Source organism: Adiantum capillus-veneris, chromosome 27, assembly GCF_014529385.1.
Source record: "Adiantum capillus-veneris isolate H3 chromosome 27, ASM1452938v2, whole genome shotgun sequence".
Lineage (NCBI taxonomy): Eukaryota > Viridiplantae > Streptophyta > Polypodiopsida > Polypodiales > Pteridaceae > Adiantum > Adiantum capillus-veneris.
The window spans coordinates 124,531,566-124,549,218 of NC_140957.1; positions in this window are offsets into that span (position 1 = coordinate 124,531,566).

Below are 17,653 nucleotides of genomic sequence, written 5' to 3' on the forward strand. Positions count from 1 at the left end.
TCACAGTAGTTTACTTTCTTGGAAAAAATTCAGCAGAGTTTCCCCTGTAAACTGACCTCTGAACCAATATCAACCTGTCAAATGAACCAAGAAAGCTTCAGATTCTGCATAAATTTCGGCAGAGTCTCCTTTGTAAAATGGCTCTGGTGTACTCAAAAAACAGACCAAAAAACAGCTCAAAAAACCATTGTCTCTCTAACACTGTAAGCTGTGGTTAAACTTGTCCTGCACTTGTACTGTCTCTCACTGTGTTGTAAGCATAAACTGCGACAATGCCTCAACGGCAGTAAATCAAAGATGCAATCCCAACTGTCTAACTCACAGTCAATACATCCTAGCTGCCTATCTAAGGGTGCTCGAGGGATCGCTCCAAGACCTGTATCACCGAAAGGATCTCAACATTCGAGAATCCCCTAGCTCAATAAAACCTCACTCGACCCTCAACAAAGGCTGCAGTAAATCTGATAGTACATAGATTTCCCACAAAGTCATACATCCACAAACCACTATATGCTGTAACCGCTGCGGCGGTTGTTTGCTGTGTAACTCACAGCTAGCAAACCCTCAACAGACATACATCATCTCTGACAATACATCCCATGTGGAAGTACCTGCAATGTCAGTATGAAATTTGGAATATCAAGAAACAAACACAAGCTACCTGATGAACTAGTGGATGTCGTCTACAGTCAGTGTGTAGATACGCCCGTGTCGTATGTGACACGCCTCCAAGAACTGTGAGCCGTCCTTCGATGTGTAGACAGCCACAAATCAGCACTCTGGGAGTGCCGATATCCTTAGCACCTGTAGTCGTAGGCCAAAACCCCAAATTTGCAGAGTCGAATCTACACCCGCTGAGACCACGTAGTCGAAAATGGCCTACACAAAACTTTGTCGAAGGCGAGCTGTGGGGCCGTGTCTTCGCCTGTCAAATCTCACTCCAATCTGAGTAGGTGACTCTGGCTACCTGCAAATGCTGCCCCGAGCCTCGATTTGAGCTCTAATACCAGTTGAAGGAGTACAAGCGGAAGTGTGACGCGAGAGAGAGTGCGAGAAGAAGAGCACGACGATATGGTGAACTCGCTCTACTGTATGTGTAGAGCATAGTGAGTTCTTATTAGGTTTTTACAAAAGAATATGTGTACATACCTGGCGGCCCGCCCACTTACCTAGGCGACCACATTGCGGTTTATACCCCAACAGCTCGTTTGGGAACCCATACTTGTCCCTGCTTCGTTTGTGTTTGAAGAGACTTCTTTGGGATCCACCTTGTCTTTGTGTGAGTCTTCAACAGTCTTTGCTTCAACTCTTGTATGCTTGGTTGAGGACAAGATTCAAACTTTGGGAGTTGATGATCTAATTGTTTTGGAATCCAAAAAAACTCCTAATGTCTTTGTGCTTGAATCAACTTCTTTGAAACCCAAATCTGACTTGGAAAAGCTTTTGACTTTGTGATTTTCTTAGATGTTTTTGCAAGCTTCGACTGTTTTTTTGCTAGCATTGGATCTTGTGATTTTTCATCAGAGATCTTCATCTTCTTGATCCATATCTGCTTTTGGCCAATCTGGCTCTTTGGTATCCAGATTTGTCGAATTATTTTGTTATGACTCATTCTTTGCCCTTGGCCTTCATTGTTCAGTGATGACGTGAGTTTCTGGTAGGGGATGTCAAAAGAATCATCATTGTCACTACTATGTTGGAATTAGGGTTGCAGAGAAACGCACACAGCTTGGAAAAGACGAAGGAAGCTCAAGGCACACAATAGAGAGTGTGTTACTTAGTATGCAATGGAAAGATAGATAGCCCTAGAGTGATGGGCGTATATACAATGCTCGGGGGAAAAAACTCCTAAAGAGGGAAAAAATTCCTCGACGGTCCTAGTGTGTTCACACACATCACTACCACATGTATATGGTAACAAATCCCCCCTGGAGTGATGCAGTGAACGATAGCTGGCACATGAGTAAAGGGAAGTGCCATTCCCTGAGGACATGATCAGTGTACAAAGGGCAGTAAACCCAAAGCTTTGTAGAAAGCTTCAAGCTTCTCACGAGACAATGCCTTTGTGAAAAGATCTGCAAGGTTGTCCTGTGTTGGCACATAAGCCAAGCTGACCTCTCCTGCTGAGAGCCTCTCCCTGACATAGTGGTAATGCACCCAATGTGCTTTATGCGAGCATGAAAAACTGGATTCCTCGCAACTGCCAATGCGCTCTGACTGTCAGTGTAGATAGTGTTGGCAGTGTCCTGTCCAACACCCAAATCAGCCATAAGGCGTCTAAGCCATACACACTCAACCGTAGCTGTGAAGACTGCCTTGTACTCAGCCCCACAACTCGAAGTGGCCACAGCAGGTTGCTTCTTGCTCAACCATGATATACATGAACTACCAAGCATGAAACAAAGACCACTTGTGGACACTCGTGTGTCAAAACAACCAACCCAATCTGAGTCCGAAAAAGCATGTAAGTCTGGCGGCAATGATCCCCCCTTGGGATAAAACAAGCCAAGATGTAAAGTGCCACTAAGGTAGGGGAAAATCCTCTTGATAGCCTGCCAATGCTTAGACCCTGGGCTATGCATAAATTTGTTGACCTGTGAGACTACAAACTAAATATCTGGCCTCGTGTTGCATACATAAATGAGGCAGCCAACAGCATTTTGGTAAAGAGTGACATCAGCAGGATCGCCAGCATTATGTAGACTCAACTTCAAACTTGTTTCCATGGGAGTGGCAATAAGTTTGCAATCCTCAAGTCCAAATTTACATAGCAATGTCTCTATGTAACTTTTCTGACACAAGGCAATACCACCATCACACTGCTTAAACTGTATACCAAAGTAATGATGGAACAACCCCAAATCTTTCATCTTGAAAGTAGCATTCAAATCAGCCTTAAATTCAGCAATATGTCTCTCATTTGGTCCAGTGATCAACAAATCATCGACATAAAGAACAACAATGAGAAGTACATCACCCTCACGCTTTACATACAATGTGCTTTATGTTGGATTGTTACGAAAGCCTCGTTTAACGAAATGAGTGTCAGCTTTCTCATACCAAGCATGGGGAGATTGCTTCAACCGATACAAAGCCTTCTTACATCTGCACACTTTGTCCTCTTGTCCTTTTATGACAAAACCACGAGGCTGCGTTACATAAACTTCCTCAAATATGTCACCATTCAAGAAAGCAGTAACAATGTCTGATTGATATACATCCCAACCAAAATGAGCTGCCAATGCACATAGAAAATGCACAGTAGTCATACGACAAGTGGGAGCAAAAGTCTCTTCATAATCTATGCCTTTTTGCTGTGCATAGTCCTTTGCAACAAGTCGAGCCTTATGGCGATCGATCTCACCATCCGGCTTGCATTTCAACTTGTAAACCCACTTCATACTAATGGCCTTTTTGCCAGGAGGCAAATCACATAAAGTCCATGTGTCATTTTCTATAAGTGCATCATATTCTGATTGCATGGCAGCCATCCAATTTTTTGAATTATGTGCTTCATCAAAATACAGAGGCTCCTCAACATCATGTAAGCTAGACACAGCCAAAGCATAACAATTTGATGCATAAGCTGCATGGCGAGAGCCTGAACTAGTACGACTAGACAAAGGTGCATCCAATTTACTATCACGCAAAGTGTGCACCAACCATTTTGGAATACCTCTAGCTTGCTCATTTTCAGCCCTTTCCTCATCAAGTACATTATGTACATCTGCATCAGTAATAGGCTGATCTATAACATTTTTAGAAACCCCCATAGGCTGTACATTTGCCTCATTGGAACTTACGTTTGTATTTTCACCACTGAAAAGAGGCAACAAAGTGTCATAAATGTCATGTGAGCTTACATTACTGTCTCTAGTACATGACAGCAAGGGCTGAATAGAATTTTCCACAAACACTACATCCCGTGAAACTAGAATACGTTTTGTTTGTGGATGATACAACCTGTATCCTTTGCTTTCAGCACTATAACCAGAACAATACATTTCACAGCCTTATCATCCAATTTTCTGTGCTGTGTTTGTGGCACCAAAGCATATGCCAAACATCCAAAAACACACATGTGCTCAATAGAAGGCTTTCTATCATGCCATGCTTCATATGGAGTAATAGATTGCAAAGCTTTCGTAGGACACCTGTTAAGTACATAAGTGACACACATGATGGCCTCAAGCCAAAAAGAATGCGGCAAAGCTTGACTTTTGACCATATGTCGTGCCATTTCCATAAGTGACCTGTTTTACCTCTCAGCAACACCATTTTGCTGAGGTATATAAGGCACTGTACATTGGTGTTTTATCCCACGACTAGCCAGAAATGCATTAAATTCATGAGACATATACTCCCCCCCTCAATCGGAACAGAGGGTGCCCATAGTACATTTCGAGACATTTTCAGCCATAGCCAGAAATTTATTGAAGCACATAAAAACTTCGAACTTCACTTTAAGCGGAAATACCCATGCATGCCTGGAGTAATCATCAATGAAAGTCACGAAGTATAGGTAATTGCCCAAGGACGGAGTTTGCATGGGCCCACAAACATCACTATGCACAAGCTGCAACCTGCATGTGGCCCGAACTGAACCATCCTTTGAAAACTTACAACGTTGCATCTTACCCAAAATACAGCCTTCACAAACATGTTTGACAGGTGCTTTAAGCGGCGGCAAAGAAGCAACCATATCAGATTTCTGCAAACGTTGCAAATTGGCAAAATTCAGATGACCAAAACGTGCATGCCAAAGTTTTGCATCTGAAATAGCCCTTGAATTTTCAACAGCATTTGCAAAATTTTGTCCACACTTGTCATACAAAGTGAGCTTATACAGCCCACGGCACAAAGGCCAGATGCAACGATTCCATCACCAAAACTGAGATCATGAACTGTACATCTGTCATCCACAAATTTGACTACAAGTCCAAGTCTAGCAAGTGCGGATACAGACAAGAGATTCTGCTTGATCCCAGGGACATAAAGTGCATCAACAAGTGTGAAGGAACTACCATTAGCAGCAGTAAGCACAATCTTTCCAACTCCTTGAACTGGATAAGAGGCATTGTTGGCACAAAAAAGTGACATAATTCCCATGAGGGACAGACTCGAGAGAGGTGAACAATTCACAATGCGAGGTAATGTGCCTTGTAGCACCACTGTCAAAATACCACACATGTGAATCTACAGTAATTGACAAGCATGCATCATGGACAGCAGGATTGTAAGTGCACTCTGCGCTAAAAGCTCATTCTACATCAACATCAGCATCACAGTCTCCTTTCACAAAAGACTCAACAATGGCTGTATTTGTAGTGGAACTAGCATTTGGAGTGGAACCACCCTCTTTCTTCTTAGCCTCTTTGGCCTTCAACTTAGGACACGACTTGATCAAGTGATCATTGGCTTTACAATAATGGCAACGCATCTTCTTTTTGCCCTTATCACCAGAATTTCCAGAGGAATTGCTGCCAGCAAAAGCATAGGAACAAAATTTTTGCCACTCGCAACAGAACCATAAGAAGTGGCTGCATTGCTATTACCACCCTTTCTTTGAGAAGCAATAAAAGCCTGTTCAACTGCACGCTGCCTAGTCCTGTTTTTTTTGGAAAGTGACTCTTGCAACAGTAATATGCATAATGCATCAAACTTGACAACTTCAGGATTTCCTTGGGTCATAAGTCTCCAAGTACTAGCAAAAGTCTGGTAAGAATCTGGTAAGGCATCAAGAACAGTCTGCACAAGGGAACTGTCTGAAAGGACTTCACCTACAGAAATAAGTTGCTCATTGATATCCTTGACACCAGCAAGAAAATTGTCCATATCATCTTCCTCATGCATAATCTTTAACTCCAACTCTTTACGTAGCAAAGAAATTTTAGCCTCATTGCGGCTTGCATAAAGACCAGCCAAAGTATCCCAAGCCTGTTTTGCAGATTTTGCTGAATGTGTGTGAGGAACAATGGTGCGCTTCACAGACAACACAATCAATGCATGAGCCTGCGCATCCTTTACATCCCAATGAGCTTGTTCTGCTATAGGCAAAACAAATCTAATAGAAGCAATCCTTGCAGCAAGACCTGCAACATCCTCAACATCGCCTACATCCTCAGAACCAGGACGTACATCAATGCCTTGCACAATATTCTAGACGCCATTTGACACAAGAACGTGTTTCATCATATAAGCCCACATAGGGTAATTGTCCCCATCCAACCTGTCCTCAGCAGCAAACATCTTGAACACATCTGTGTTGTTGTTGTTGTCAGCCATGGTAAATACTGCACATGATGTGAAAATTGCCCGAAAATAGGAGAAACGGAGCGGGAACAACACGTGCTATATAGCACAAACCATAGAAGACTATAAGGCAACTGTTATACAGAAAATGACACTGACAAAAATTCTGCACAAAATGATGAAATAGCCCGTGCAGTACTGCCTGTAGTGGAAACGGAGGCCAAAATGAGCCCAAAATTTTTATCGACCTATGAACGCTTGCTAAAGCTCATTGAAATCGGAGAAAGTGAGCAGGCGTGTGATGGAGCAGATGGCGACTAATCCCAGGAGGATGTAGCCTGCTCTGATACCAATTGTTGGAATTAGGGTTGCAGAGAAACGCACACAGCTTGGAGAAGATGAAGGAAGCTCAAGGCACACAATAGAGACTGTGTTACTTAGTATGCAATGGAAATATAGATAGCCCTAGAATGATGGGTGTATATACAATGCTCGGGGGAAAGACCCTCCTAAAGAGGAAAAAAATGCCCCGGCGGTCCTAGTGTGTTCACACACATCACTACCACATGTATATGGTAACATGCTATACTCAGTAAGGTTGCATTCTAGTCCTTTCCCTTTGTGTTTTGGCTGGTTATGAAAAGTTATTGTCTATTTTCTCTTGGATTGTCGTTTCTCGGATGAATTTTCTATCCACTTGATTAGAGCATTGGTAGCTCGTTGACATGGTTGTGTTCTTCTCGACTGAGTCTTTTTTGCATGTATAGGAGCCACGCATGAGGATGCTTGTTGTGGTTGCATCACCATCAAGGATTTTGGAGTCCACTTTTGATGTACTTTATTTTTGTAGTGACGAGATTGTTTCCTGGGTCTTTGATCTAGACAAATATAAAACCGTGTATTTGTTAAAGTGTTGTTCATGTCAACTCCTGGATTATCTAGATTTTCATTGTTGGCATCTTCTTAAGCTCCAAGTGTTCTATAGAGTCATAGAATTCGTATTTTTCTTCGGAGTCATTTTCCTGGATCACACTCATTGCAAAATAAGGACCAACATTAGAATGATATCATAGTTGTTCTTCTTGCCAAAGTCAACAATAAGAAAGGTTTTCTCATATTCAAATTCACAAGGAGTAACAACTGCTAACAGTCCTATGGGCTTTTCCATTCCTAGTAGCCCCCATTGCTGGTTTTTCCCATTTTTTCCAGACGTCTTTTGTTGTGATGGCAACACCAACTCCGCTATCAAGGATTGCCATGGTTTTTACACCTTGGAATTACACACAAAGAGTGGTGTTCCCATCTTCTCCCTCATAGTACTTGCCTACCTTGTTTATAGGCATTGGCCTAGTTTTTAGCTGAGGCATTTCTAGCTCTTTGATCCCTTTCTTAATTTGAGTCATTGGTATTTTAGCACCAAATATTTCTAAGAATTTTTCCACAGTAGCCCACATGTTTGGTCGTATTCTGAGCAACTTGGCTAACGTTATCGTACAGTTGACTGGTGTAGACAAAATGTCTATAAGCCCTTTTGATTTGATGACCTTGTTGGGAGATAGTCTCTGTGATGGGACTGCAACAACCTCTGACTTGGTCTCGTACTCTCTCGTATAAGATGATAGTGTTCTTAGAGAATGGGGTTGACTATCCATAGACTATACAAATCCTTTGTTTCCCCAATATGATTCCACTTCTAGATTCATTTGAGATCCAACCTCAAATTCCTCTACTGGTGGAAGAGAAACTCCTCTTCCATCAACCTGCCTAGTTTCCTCACTTGCTTCATTGGCCTCTTTGACTTGTTTCCACAATTTTTCAAGACCATTTATTTCTTTACAACTATCAGGTATAGCTATGTGAAATCCCTTGGAAGAGTTATCCATGGTATTAAGCACTATCCTTGGCTCTATTGCGGGGTCCTTGAGCTTTTGTCCGTGCTCGTGACTGGAATCTAGCTCTTTTTGTCCGTGGCTTGGTGGGATTACTGGTGTAGGTGGGACAAAGATCACACCCTCGGGTTTTTCAACTTGTGGTTCTAGTAAATCTTGGGTTGTTTGAATCATTTTCTAGTAAATCTTGGGTTGTTTGAATCATTTTCTGACACATTTCAAGCCTGTCCTTTTTTAGTTTTACATATGGATATGTCATCCACCTCTGTTCTTGGGTTTGGTTGTTTTTGAGCCGTGTTTCATAGGCTTTTAAGAGGGAATCTAATGGCTCATTGACCTTCTCGACTAACACTGATCCTCCTGAACTGGCACTTCTCTATTTCTCCTCTATGGATGGTTCTTCCTGGAGGTTGAGATGTCTGCAAAATAGAAGGTGCAACCATTTCCTCATGTTGTCTTACCTTCTCTTTAGCTTGGATAAGCTCATTAGCTATGGATTTTTGCTCTTGTTCTCTACGTGCTTTCATCCTAGCCTTTCTAGATTTTTAGTTATTTCGTTTGCTCTTGGTTGTTTGACTAGGTGCGTCGGTCTTTGGCTCCCCCATCTCTAGGCTCATGTTAGTTTCCATTTTCTTGTCTCTGGGTTATCATCAACTTCCTTTTGAGCTTGCACTCTCGTAACTACTTGAACTGGTACAACATTTTCATTTTCCGAGCTACTGGGTAGCAGAACAATTCCGCAAACATTCGTTGCAATCTTGATGACTCGTTTGGGTTTTTTGGACAGTTGGGGATCAAGTGAATGACACCACAATCAAGACAATATGCATTCACTTCAGTGATCTTCGTCTGAGGACATTGTTTGACCAAGTGGTTTCCACGGCTTTTGTGACACTCTATCTCTGGTTGAGAAGCTTCTTCTTGCAATTCCTCTTGGCTGTAAACATGCTCTGACCTAGCTAAGCCTCTATTCACAATGAACTACAATGTCCTTTCGTCCATCTCATACCTTCTTTCTTCAGGTCGAAACGCAGGAGGTGGAGGTTGCACCGACCTCACCATTCCATGTGTTTCTCTCATCTTTTGTCGCTTCGATGGGAAGTTCCTTCTTTGGTTGTTATAATACATTGTAGCTGGTACTAGTGCTTGTTTATTAGATGCTTCCATCATGGCGTGTATCTCATGTCTATAGGCATTCTAGCACCTGGCAGTGTAGGTTGTTGTCCTAAGACAAGCTGTGATGTTGCAACTCCTCCTGGACCTGGCGCATTCCCCATAACGTATCTAGGTGGAGTAGGTGTTCCTGGAACTGGTTGTACATAATTGTCCCTAGCATATTCCATGCCATAGTAACACACTTCTCTCGTATGTTTTGTCCATTTTCTCTCAATTTTGCACCACTTAAGCTCCCTCGAATCAAAATTTACAAGAGGAGCTAACCTCTTGACCATTTTGTTGATAAATGTTTCTTGATCGATAGGTGACACTAGTTTTGCAATGGACTCACTCATCTGTGAATCACTGTGTATAGAGGATATGTCGTCCTCTTGACTCTTACAATCATTTTCTTTATATTTCTCACAGTTATCCACCAGATAAAGAGCTTATTTGATCAATTCGTTTAGCGTCAAGCTCCTTATCATATGCAGATTGTTTTGAAGGCCCACATGTCTCATTCCTTGGATAAAGATCAGCATTAACTGTGCTTGCGTAGGTAGTTCCACTCTCCAACATAACTTGACGTATCTCTTGAGTTGTAATCCCGCTTTGCGTATTGATTCAACATCTTTCGGTTTGAATCTGTGAATTTGCGAGATCGTATTGTGAGCTATGCCTTTCTGTGAGAATTCTTCGATGAATTCCTCAAACAGCTCGTCTAGAGTCTCAAAATCACATCTTTCCACTGAGTCGAACCATGTAGCCGCATCATCTTCCAGAGTCAGTCCAAATCCCGCAAAATGTGTTGCAAAATCCAAAACTTCCTCTACTCTAATTACTCTTCTGAAAGCCGCTATGTCATCTCTTGGATCTTTATCCCCGACGTATATCCTGTTTACTCATTACTAGATCTAGGATGGTCTAACTTGCTGATTATTTACAAGTCTAACAATAGACTTTTCCACTCCTTCTCTCGCTTTAGGCCTTCTACCATGGCTAGGTTCTTCTTCAAAGGAATTGGTGGTTCTCTTGGAGATAGATACTTGAGAAGACATGTTTGCCATCTCTGTGATAATTTCATATCTCGTTTCTCTAGAAGGAAATCCAGGTGGCTCCCTCTTTGGAATTCTCGTGTTTGGTGGAGATATCTATGGTACTTCATTGACCAAATATCCACCTTTTTCTAATGAAGTTCGTGATTTGTGCTTTTTGCAGCCATGTATTCTCATCCATACTTGTCAACAACTATAGATTTCCATTGGTAGTCGACTCCGTATGTATAGATCGATAAGGGCTTGTAATCTGTCAGTTGTCTGGGTATGGCCCTGAGCACCTATAAAGCTTGACCTCACTACCGTCAACATATCTATACAATCCTTCACTCTCATGACCTGTTATGCAAACTCTCTCAACAAATTTGGTCTTTATCAATTGCAAGTTTGGAAGATCCATTGTGGGCGGATGCTCCTCTATCGCTAGGATTCCGAAGTTTGTATAAGCTGAGTTTGACTCTAAAGAGAACATGATCTCTGGGCTACTACTCTAGCTTGATGTAAGAAGACTTAGTCAAAAGTTTTCAAGTGCTTTGGTTAGGGAAAAATCAAAACTATGTCCAAAATCGTGTTCAAAATCGTCAGTTTTAGACACCCCTAACTTCCGGATCGATTTTGAGGCCTTAAATAACGTTTTAGACAAATTTCCTCAAATCGTCAGTTTTAGAGACCCCTATCTTACACAGAAAGTCATAGAGCTACTTTGGAGCTTCGTTTTAATAAAAGAAAGTTTTAAATTACAATACCGGAAGCTCAAGTTATGGCTAAAACAATTTTTTTTTACTCAACCTATGCCTAGAGACTTTATACGGATATAATGTCTCCTGACTCAGATTTTCTCCAAACTTAAACTGTAGACTCCCCTTGATGTCTTCTACCCATTGCAAGTCTCAGTTTGTGATTCTGACCTTTATTTTGACACCTAAGACATTCTACGTGTATAATGTCTTTTGTGGCAGAATGAGGTGACTTTTATTCCAATGGTTCCTTATCATTCAAGCAACTCTTAGCAACTTTCAAAATTCAATTTGGACATTTTTTGGGCAAGTTATGATCAATAGAAGCATGAATCTGTCGAGATTTGTCTTCTAATCTTTACAAGCTTAAATGAGCTCCAAATGCAATGAAATTTTGGCTAGGGACTTCTTTTATGCTCTAGGACACTGAGGTATGCCCAAATGTTTGTTTTGACCTAGATCTAGCCACTAAGACATTATACGTGTGTAATGTCTTTTGGCTCAAAATGACACGAAATTTTGCAAACAGGCTTAAAACATCATTTTTGACCCTCCTCTATGGTCAAAAATGAAATTTGACTTTCAGATCTTGGCATGAGATATTATACACGCATAAAGTCTATGTGCTCAGATTTTGACAAAATTTGGTACGTGAGTTTGTCTTATGGTGCTTAACACCCTGGTATGCGCATATCTCAATTTTGGTCCCTAAACGTGCCCTTTAGACATCATACACATAGGATGTAACTGGTAAGAATGAAGTGAATTTAACTCCAGAGGCTCCTCACTACACTGGCAACTCACAAAAAAAAATAGAATTGAATTTGACCAATTTTTGTGCAACTTATGGCTAGTACAAGCATTCACTTGTATGGATGCGTCTTTTGGTCTTTGCAAGCCCAAAAATGCTTTAAATTTGATGAAATTTGGCCCATATTCTGCCTAAATGCTGTAGATGACAAGGGTGCACTCTATTCCAAATTTTGACCTCACATCTGGCCTCTAAGACATTACACACATATATGTCCAGGTGGTTAGAATTTAGTTTTGTTTCTACCAGAGGTTTTCCTTGGTGTGTAGAACAAGAATATGTGATCACAACAAATTTTGAATGTCAAAATTGCTCAAAATCAGCCAAAACTAAAGCAGGCAACCATCACACAAGTGTTAGTAGGAATACCTACCTAAGTCCTTCTATCCCCAACAACAGCGTCAATGTTGCTGGAGTGAAACACACCACCCATAAAGTGCATGAAAGACAACCTAGATCAACATAATGTCCATCGAGGACACATATGACACGATAGGCACATAGAGGAAATATCTTTAGCTTGTCAAGCTGAGACCATCCTACACATACAACACTTTGGAAGGCCAACTAAACCACAATCTAGAATATCACTGCTCTTAACTACACCACTCAGCCCACATACACACAACGAAAGGAAACCCATCAAATCATGCCAGAATTGTACAAAACATATGGAACACCATCCCCTCTCTAGGATACACCTATCCCAAAGCCTCTACACTCAAAACCCTAACTCTAAACCCATATGTGGAAAACACGTATAAAGAGAGAGCTTATGTCACCACGATTCTAATGACTAACTGCAAGCAGAAAACAGACATTGTTTGATATACTTACAGCCGCAAGTAGCTCATAGATGTATCAATGCGTTCGCTCCGTTTCGTGAGGAATGCTTGGCGTTGTCACGTAGCTCTTGCCGTGGCTAGCGCGATGGTGAAGTTGGGTCTACAATGTGATGAACGAGCGGGGAGTACACAAGGATGAAGCTCACGCTCTCTCTCTTTCTCTCTCACACAGTTGACGACACCTTAAAACTGAGATTATGATTAGGTGTATTTACAAAAGTGATCTAGGTACCTTATATACTAAGGATACGTTAGGTTAACCAAAAATAGAGTTTGAGGGGTCAAATGGCTTGGTATTTACAATCTGAAGTTGCATTGCACCCCGGCTTCTGCAACTAGACTTCCTACTTATTACAAATGATGCTTATAACCATAATCCTCAGCATTCCATAACTCTTAGAAAATAAGGCTTTGTTGAGTTATCTCGTGCTGTTGAACCAACGGTCAACACTCCCCCCCTCCGAATTCATGTCGTCCTTGACATGACCCGATTGTTGATGTCGGTGCGGTCTTCGTTGTCGTTTTGTTGATCTAAAGAAAGTATAGGCTATAGACTTTGCAAGAGCTCGTCCTGTTCGTCCAATCCGACATACATAGTCTTCACATGATTCAGGAAAATAATAATTAATGACGAACTTTATGTCCTTCACATCCATGAAACGGTCCAGTGAATCTGCCAATTTTTGAATATTTCTGATTATCAAAAACACCTTCTACAATCTTTAGAATTGAGTGATTGGCTTTCAGATCTTGTGAGCCAATGACAACTTTGTAAGGATCCTATAGAAATTGTATGGCTAAACCTTCAACTTCATTAGGCCAAGTTGCACTCCAATGCAAAGTCTGTCTGTCAGGCCGAATCTAAGAGATAATTGTTTCTAACTTGAGGTTCAAAACCCATGTCTAGCATTCGATCCACCTCATCAAGGATAATCTTTTGAGATTCTCTCATTACTTATGTGTCTACTCTTCTTCATTGGGGACTTCTTTGTTCCTGCATCAAGTTGATCAAAACCACATTTTCCATTGTTAGCTTTTGTGTGCTTTGTAAATCATTATATTGCTTCTACTTGATACATGACTTAGACAAACCCCAATTAATTCCCTAAGTTTGTAACTTACTTCAAAAAAGGGGCTTTTTTGACATCATCCGTAATAGATGACTATATATGAGCTATCATCTCCATTTATCCCAAAATTCATATACATGATGTACAGGGTATGTAGATGGCTATCATGACTTTATATTTGAAAAAATTGCAGCTTTGGCTACGGATTAGAATCCTTTTTTTTTTGAACCCTTAGCTTCTATCCTGTAGTCATAGCTTCCCGACAAAGTTTATCTTGATTTGGACTTGCATTTGGCTTTATAAGCTAACTTTTTGGGTTTTAGTCTTGAAAACGACTAGCGGGCATCTCTGGCACCTTCTGGCTGTCAAACACATGTAGAACCAATGATGATGACCAGAATTTGGCTTGATCCTTGGTTGCTCCTACAAACATCTGTCTCTTTAGTTCTTATTAGTATTGTTAGCCCCTTTTGTTTGTTAAACTTCATTAAGTCACATACAAGATAGAAGATCTACAGTATAAAGGTCTACTTCCTCTATACAGCCTTGTAGTCGCATGAATTGTTTGATAGGCAACTTTACACTTGATGGGCGCTTTTGTTTAGTCGCACCACCAACTTCCTTTGTCCTTGTAGTTCATCCCGGATTTTCATGACCATTCTCGTTCATTTTTTCCTCATGTTGTTATCGAAGGCTGATCAACATTCTTTCTTACCTCTGACATTATTCATTGTGAGTATGGATTTTGAGACATGCTTTGTGAATTGTTGTCATTTTCTTGATCCTTCTTGATCTCAAAAATAACGAAAGAAAACCAAAAATCAACTCAACCAAAACAGCAAATCATTCTAATAGAATTCTAAATGCTATGTCCACTGTACACATGTCCCTGGGGGCACATATATGGCTTTTGTCCTCGTACTCCTCTTGTAACGCTATTATAAGGGTATATACTCTGAATTTTGTATCACAATCAAATGCAGAAATTCAATACAACTCACAAACATTGCCCTCTAACATTCATATATTAGGTTTTCATTTATAATGCCTCCCCCCTCCTATTTGGAGTCCTCCTTGACGACATGGTATCGCGTGTCGTGCTTGGGCAATTAAAAATTGTGGCTATGCAGGCCTTGTAATGTAGCCCTATTATGCATACACAATCAATGCATGGAAAAATTTATGATGTGCAAGATGTGAGTATAAGAAATTTGCTTATTGGCATTTGCTGGCAAGGCTTCCTATTCTAAGCAATATGATGGTCTTTTAAAGCTCCTGTATTGTTTGCTTATTGAAGGCTATAGAGCTTTTTTGAAGGTTTACCTATATGTTTGATGCTTCTTTGGAGTCGAGTATAGCCTTGTGGTTGGTTGTCATATTTGGCATTGTTCCTCAGAGTGGGTTCTCTACTAATTGTACTTTAACCGTAGGAGGAATTGAAAGAATTCAAGCGGCAGTGCAGTAACATTAGTTTTATTGATTTCCTTGGGGTCCCACTTCTTTGTGATTACTGGCTATTTTGTTGATGGTGCTCGTTTGGGAACCCATACTTGTCCCTACTTCATTTGTGTTTGAAGAGACTTCTTTGGGATCCACCTTGTCTTTGTGTGAGTCTTCAATAGTCTTTGCTTCAACTCTTGTATGCTTGGTTGAGGACGAGATTCAGACTTTGGGAGTTGATGATCTAAACTGTTTTGAAATCGAAAAAAACTCATGATCTCTTTGTACTTGAATCAACTTCTTTGGAGCCCAAATCTGACTTGCAAAAGCTTTCGACTTTGTGATTTTCTTAGATGTTTTTACAGGCTTTAACTGTTTTCATGCTGGGATTGGATCTTGTGATTTTTCATTAGAGATCTTCATCTTCTTGATCCATATCTGCTTTTGGCCAATCTGGCTCTTTGGTATCCATATTTGTCGATTTTTTTTGTTATGACTTGTTCTTTGCTATTGGCCTTCATTGTTCATCGATGACGGAAGTTTCTGGTAGGGGATGTCAAAAGAATCATCACTGTCACTGCTATACTCAGCAAGGTTGCATTCTAGCACTTTCCTTTCTGGTTTGGCTGGTTATGAAAAGTTACTGTTTGTTTTCTCTTAGATTGTTGTTTCTGGGGATAACTTTTCTATCCACTTGATTAGAGCGTGTGCAGCTCATTGACATGGTTGTGTTCTTCTTGACTGAGTCTTTTTACATGTATAAGAGCCACACATGAGGATGCTTGTTGTGTTTGCGTCATCATCGAGGATTTTGGAATCCACTTTTAATGCACTTTATTTTTTTAGCGATGACATTGTTTCTTGGGTCTTTGATTTAGACAATCATAAAACCGTGTATTTGTTGAAGTGTTGTTCATGTAACCTGCATGAATAGTCTTCTTAGAATGATATCATAGTTGTTATTCTTGCCAAAGTCAACAATAGGAAAGGTTTTCTCATATTCAATTCCACAAGAAATAAACGATTTTCCATGTGCCCGTCTGCAAGATGTAGTTTCATTGTAGTAGCCCTCAGGTTTTTACACCTTTGAAATCCACACAAAGAGTGGTGTTCCCATCTTCTCCCTCATAGTACTCACCTACCTTGTTTAAAGGCACTGGCCTAGTGTTTAGCTGAGACATTTTCAGCTCTTTGATCTCTTCCTCAATTTGAGTCATTGGTTTGTTAGCACCAAATTTTTCTAAGCATTTTTCCATAGTAACCCACATGTTTGGTCCTATTCAAAGCAACTCGGCTAACGTTATCGTACAGTTGATTGGTATGCACAAAATGTCTATCAACCCTTTCGAATCGATGACCTTGTTGGGAGACAGTCTCTATGATGTGACTGCAACAACCTTTGACTTGGCCTCATACTCTCTTGTACTTTCTTCAGGTTGAATTGCAAGAAGTGGAGGTTTTACCGACCTCACCATTCCATGCGTTTCTCTCATCTTTTGCAACTTTGAAGGGAAGTACCTGGTTTGGTTATTATAATACATTATAGCTGGTACTTGCGCTTGTTTATTAGATGCTTCCATCATCTGTGTATATCTCATGTCTATAGACATTTTAGCACTTGGTAGTGTAGGTTGTTGTCCTAAGACAGGTTGTGGTCTTACAACTCCTACTGGACTTGGCGCATTCCCCATAATGTATCTAGATGGAGTAGGTGCTACTGGAACAGGTTGTACATGCCTGTCCCTAGCATATTCCATGCCATAGTAACACTCTTCTCTCGTATGGTTTGTCCATTTTCTCTCATTTTTGCACCATTTAAGCTCCCCCGGATCAGAATTTACAAGAGGAGCTAATCTCTTGACCATTTCGTTACTAAATGTTTCTTGATCGATAGGTGCCACTAGTTTTGCAATGGACTCGCTGATCTATGAATCACTGTGTATAGAGGATGTGTCGTCCTCTTGACTCCTACAATCATTTTGCAATGGACTCACTCATCTGTGAATAAATGTGTATAGAGGATGTGTCGTCCTCTTGACTTTTACAATTGTTTGCTTTATATTTCTCACAGTTATCCACCAGATAAAGAGCTTGTTTGATCAATTTTTTAATTGTCAAGCTCCTTATCATATGCAGATCCTTTTGAAGGCCCACATGTCTGATTCCCTGGATAAAAAATAGCATTAACCGCGCTTGCATAGGTAGTACCACTCTTGGATAGAACTTGACATATCTCTTGAGCTATAATGCCACTTTGCGTACTGATTCACATCTTTCTATTTGAATGTGTGAATTTTGCGAGACCGTATTGTGAGCTATGCCTTTCTACGATAATTCTTCGATGAACTCCTCAAATAGCTTGTCTAGAGTCTCAAAATCACATCTTTCCATTGAGGCAA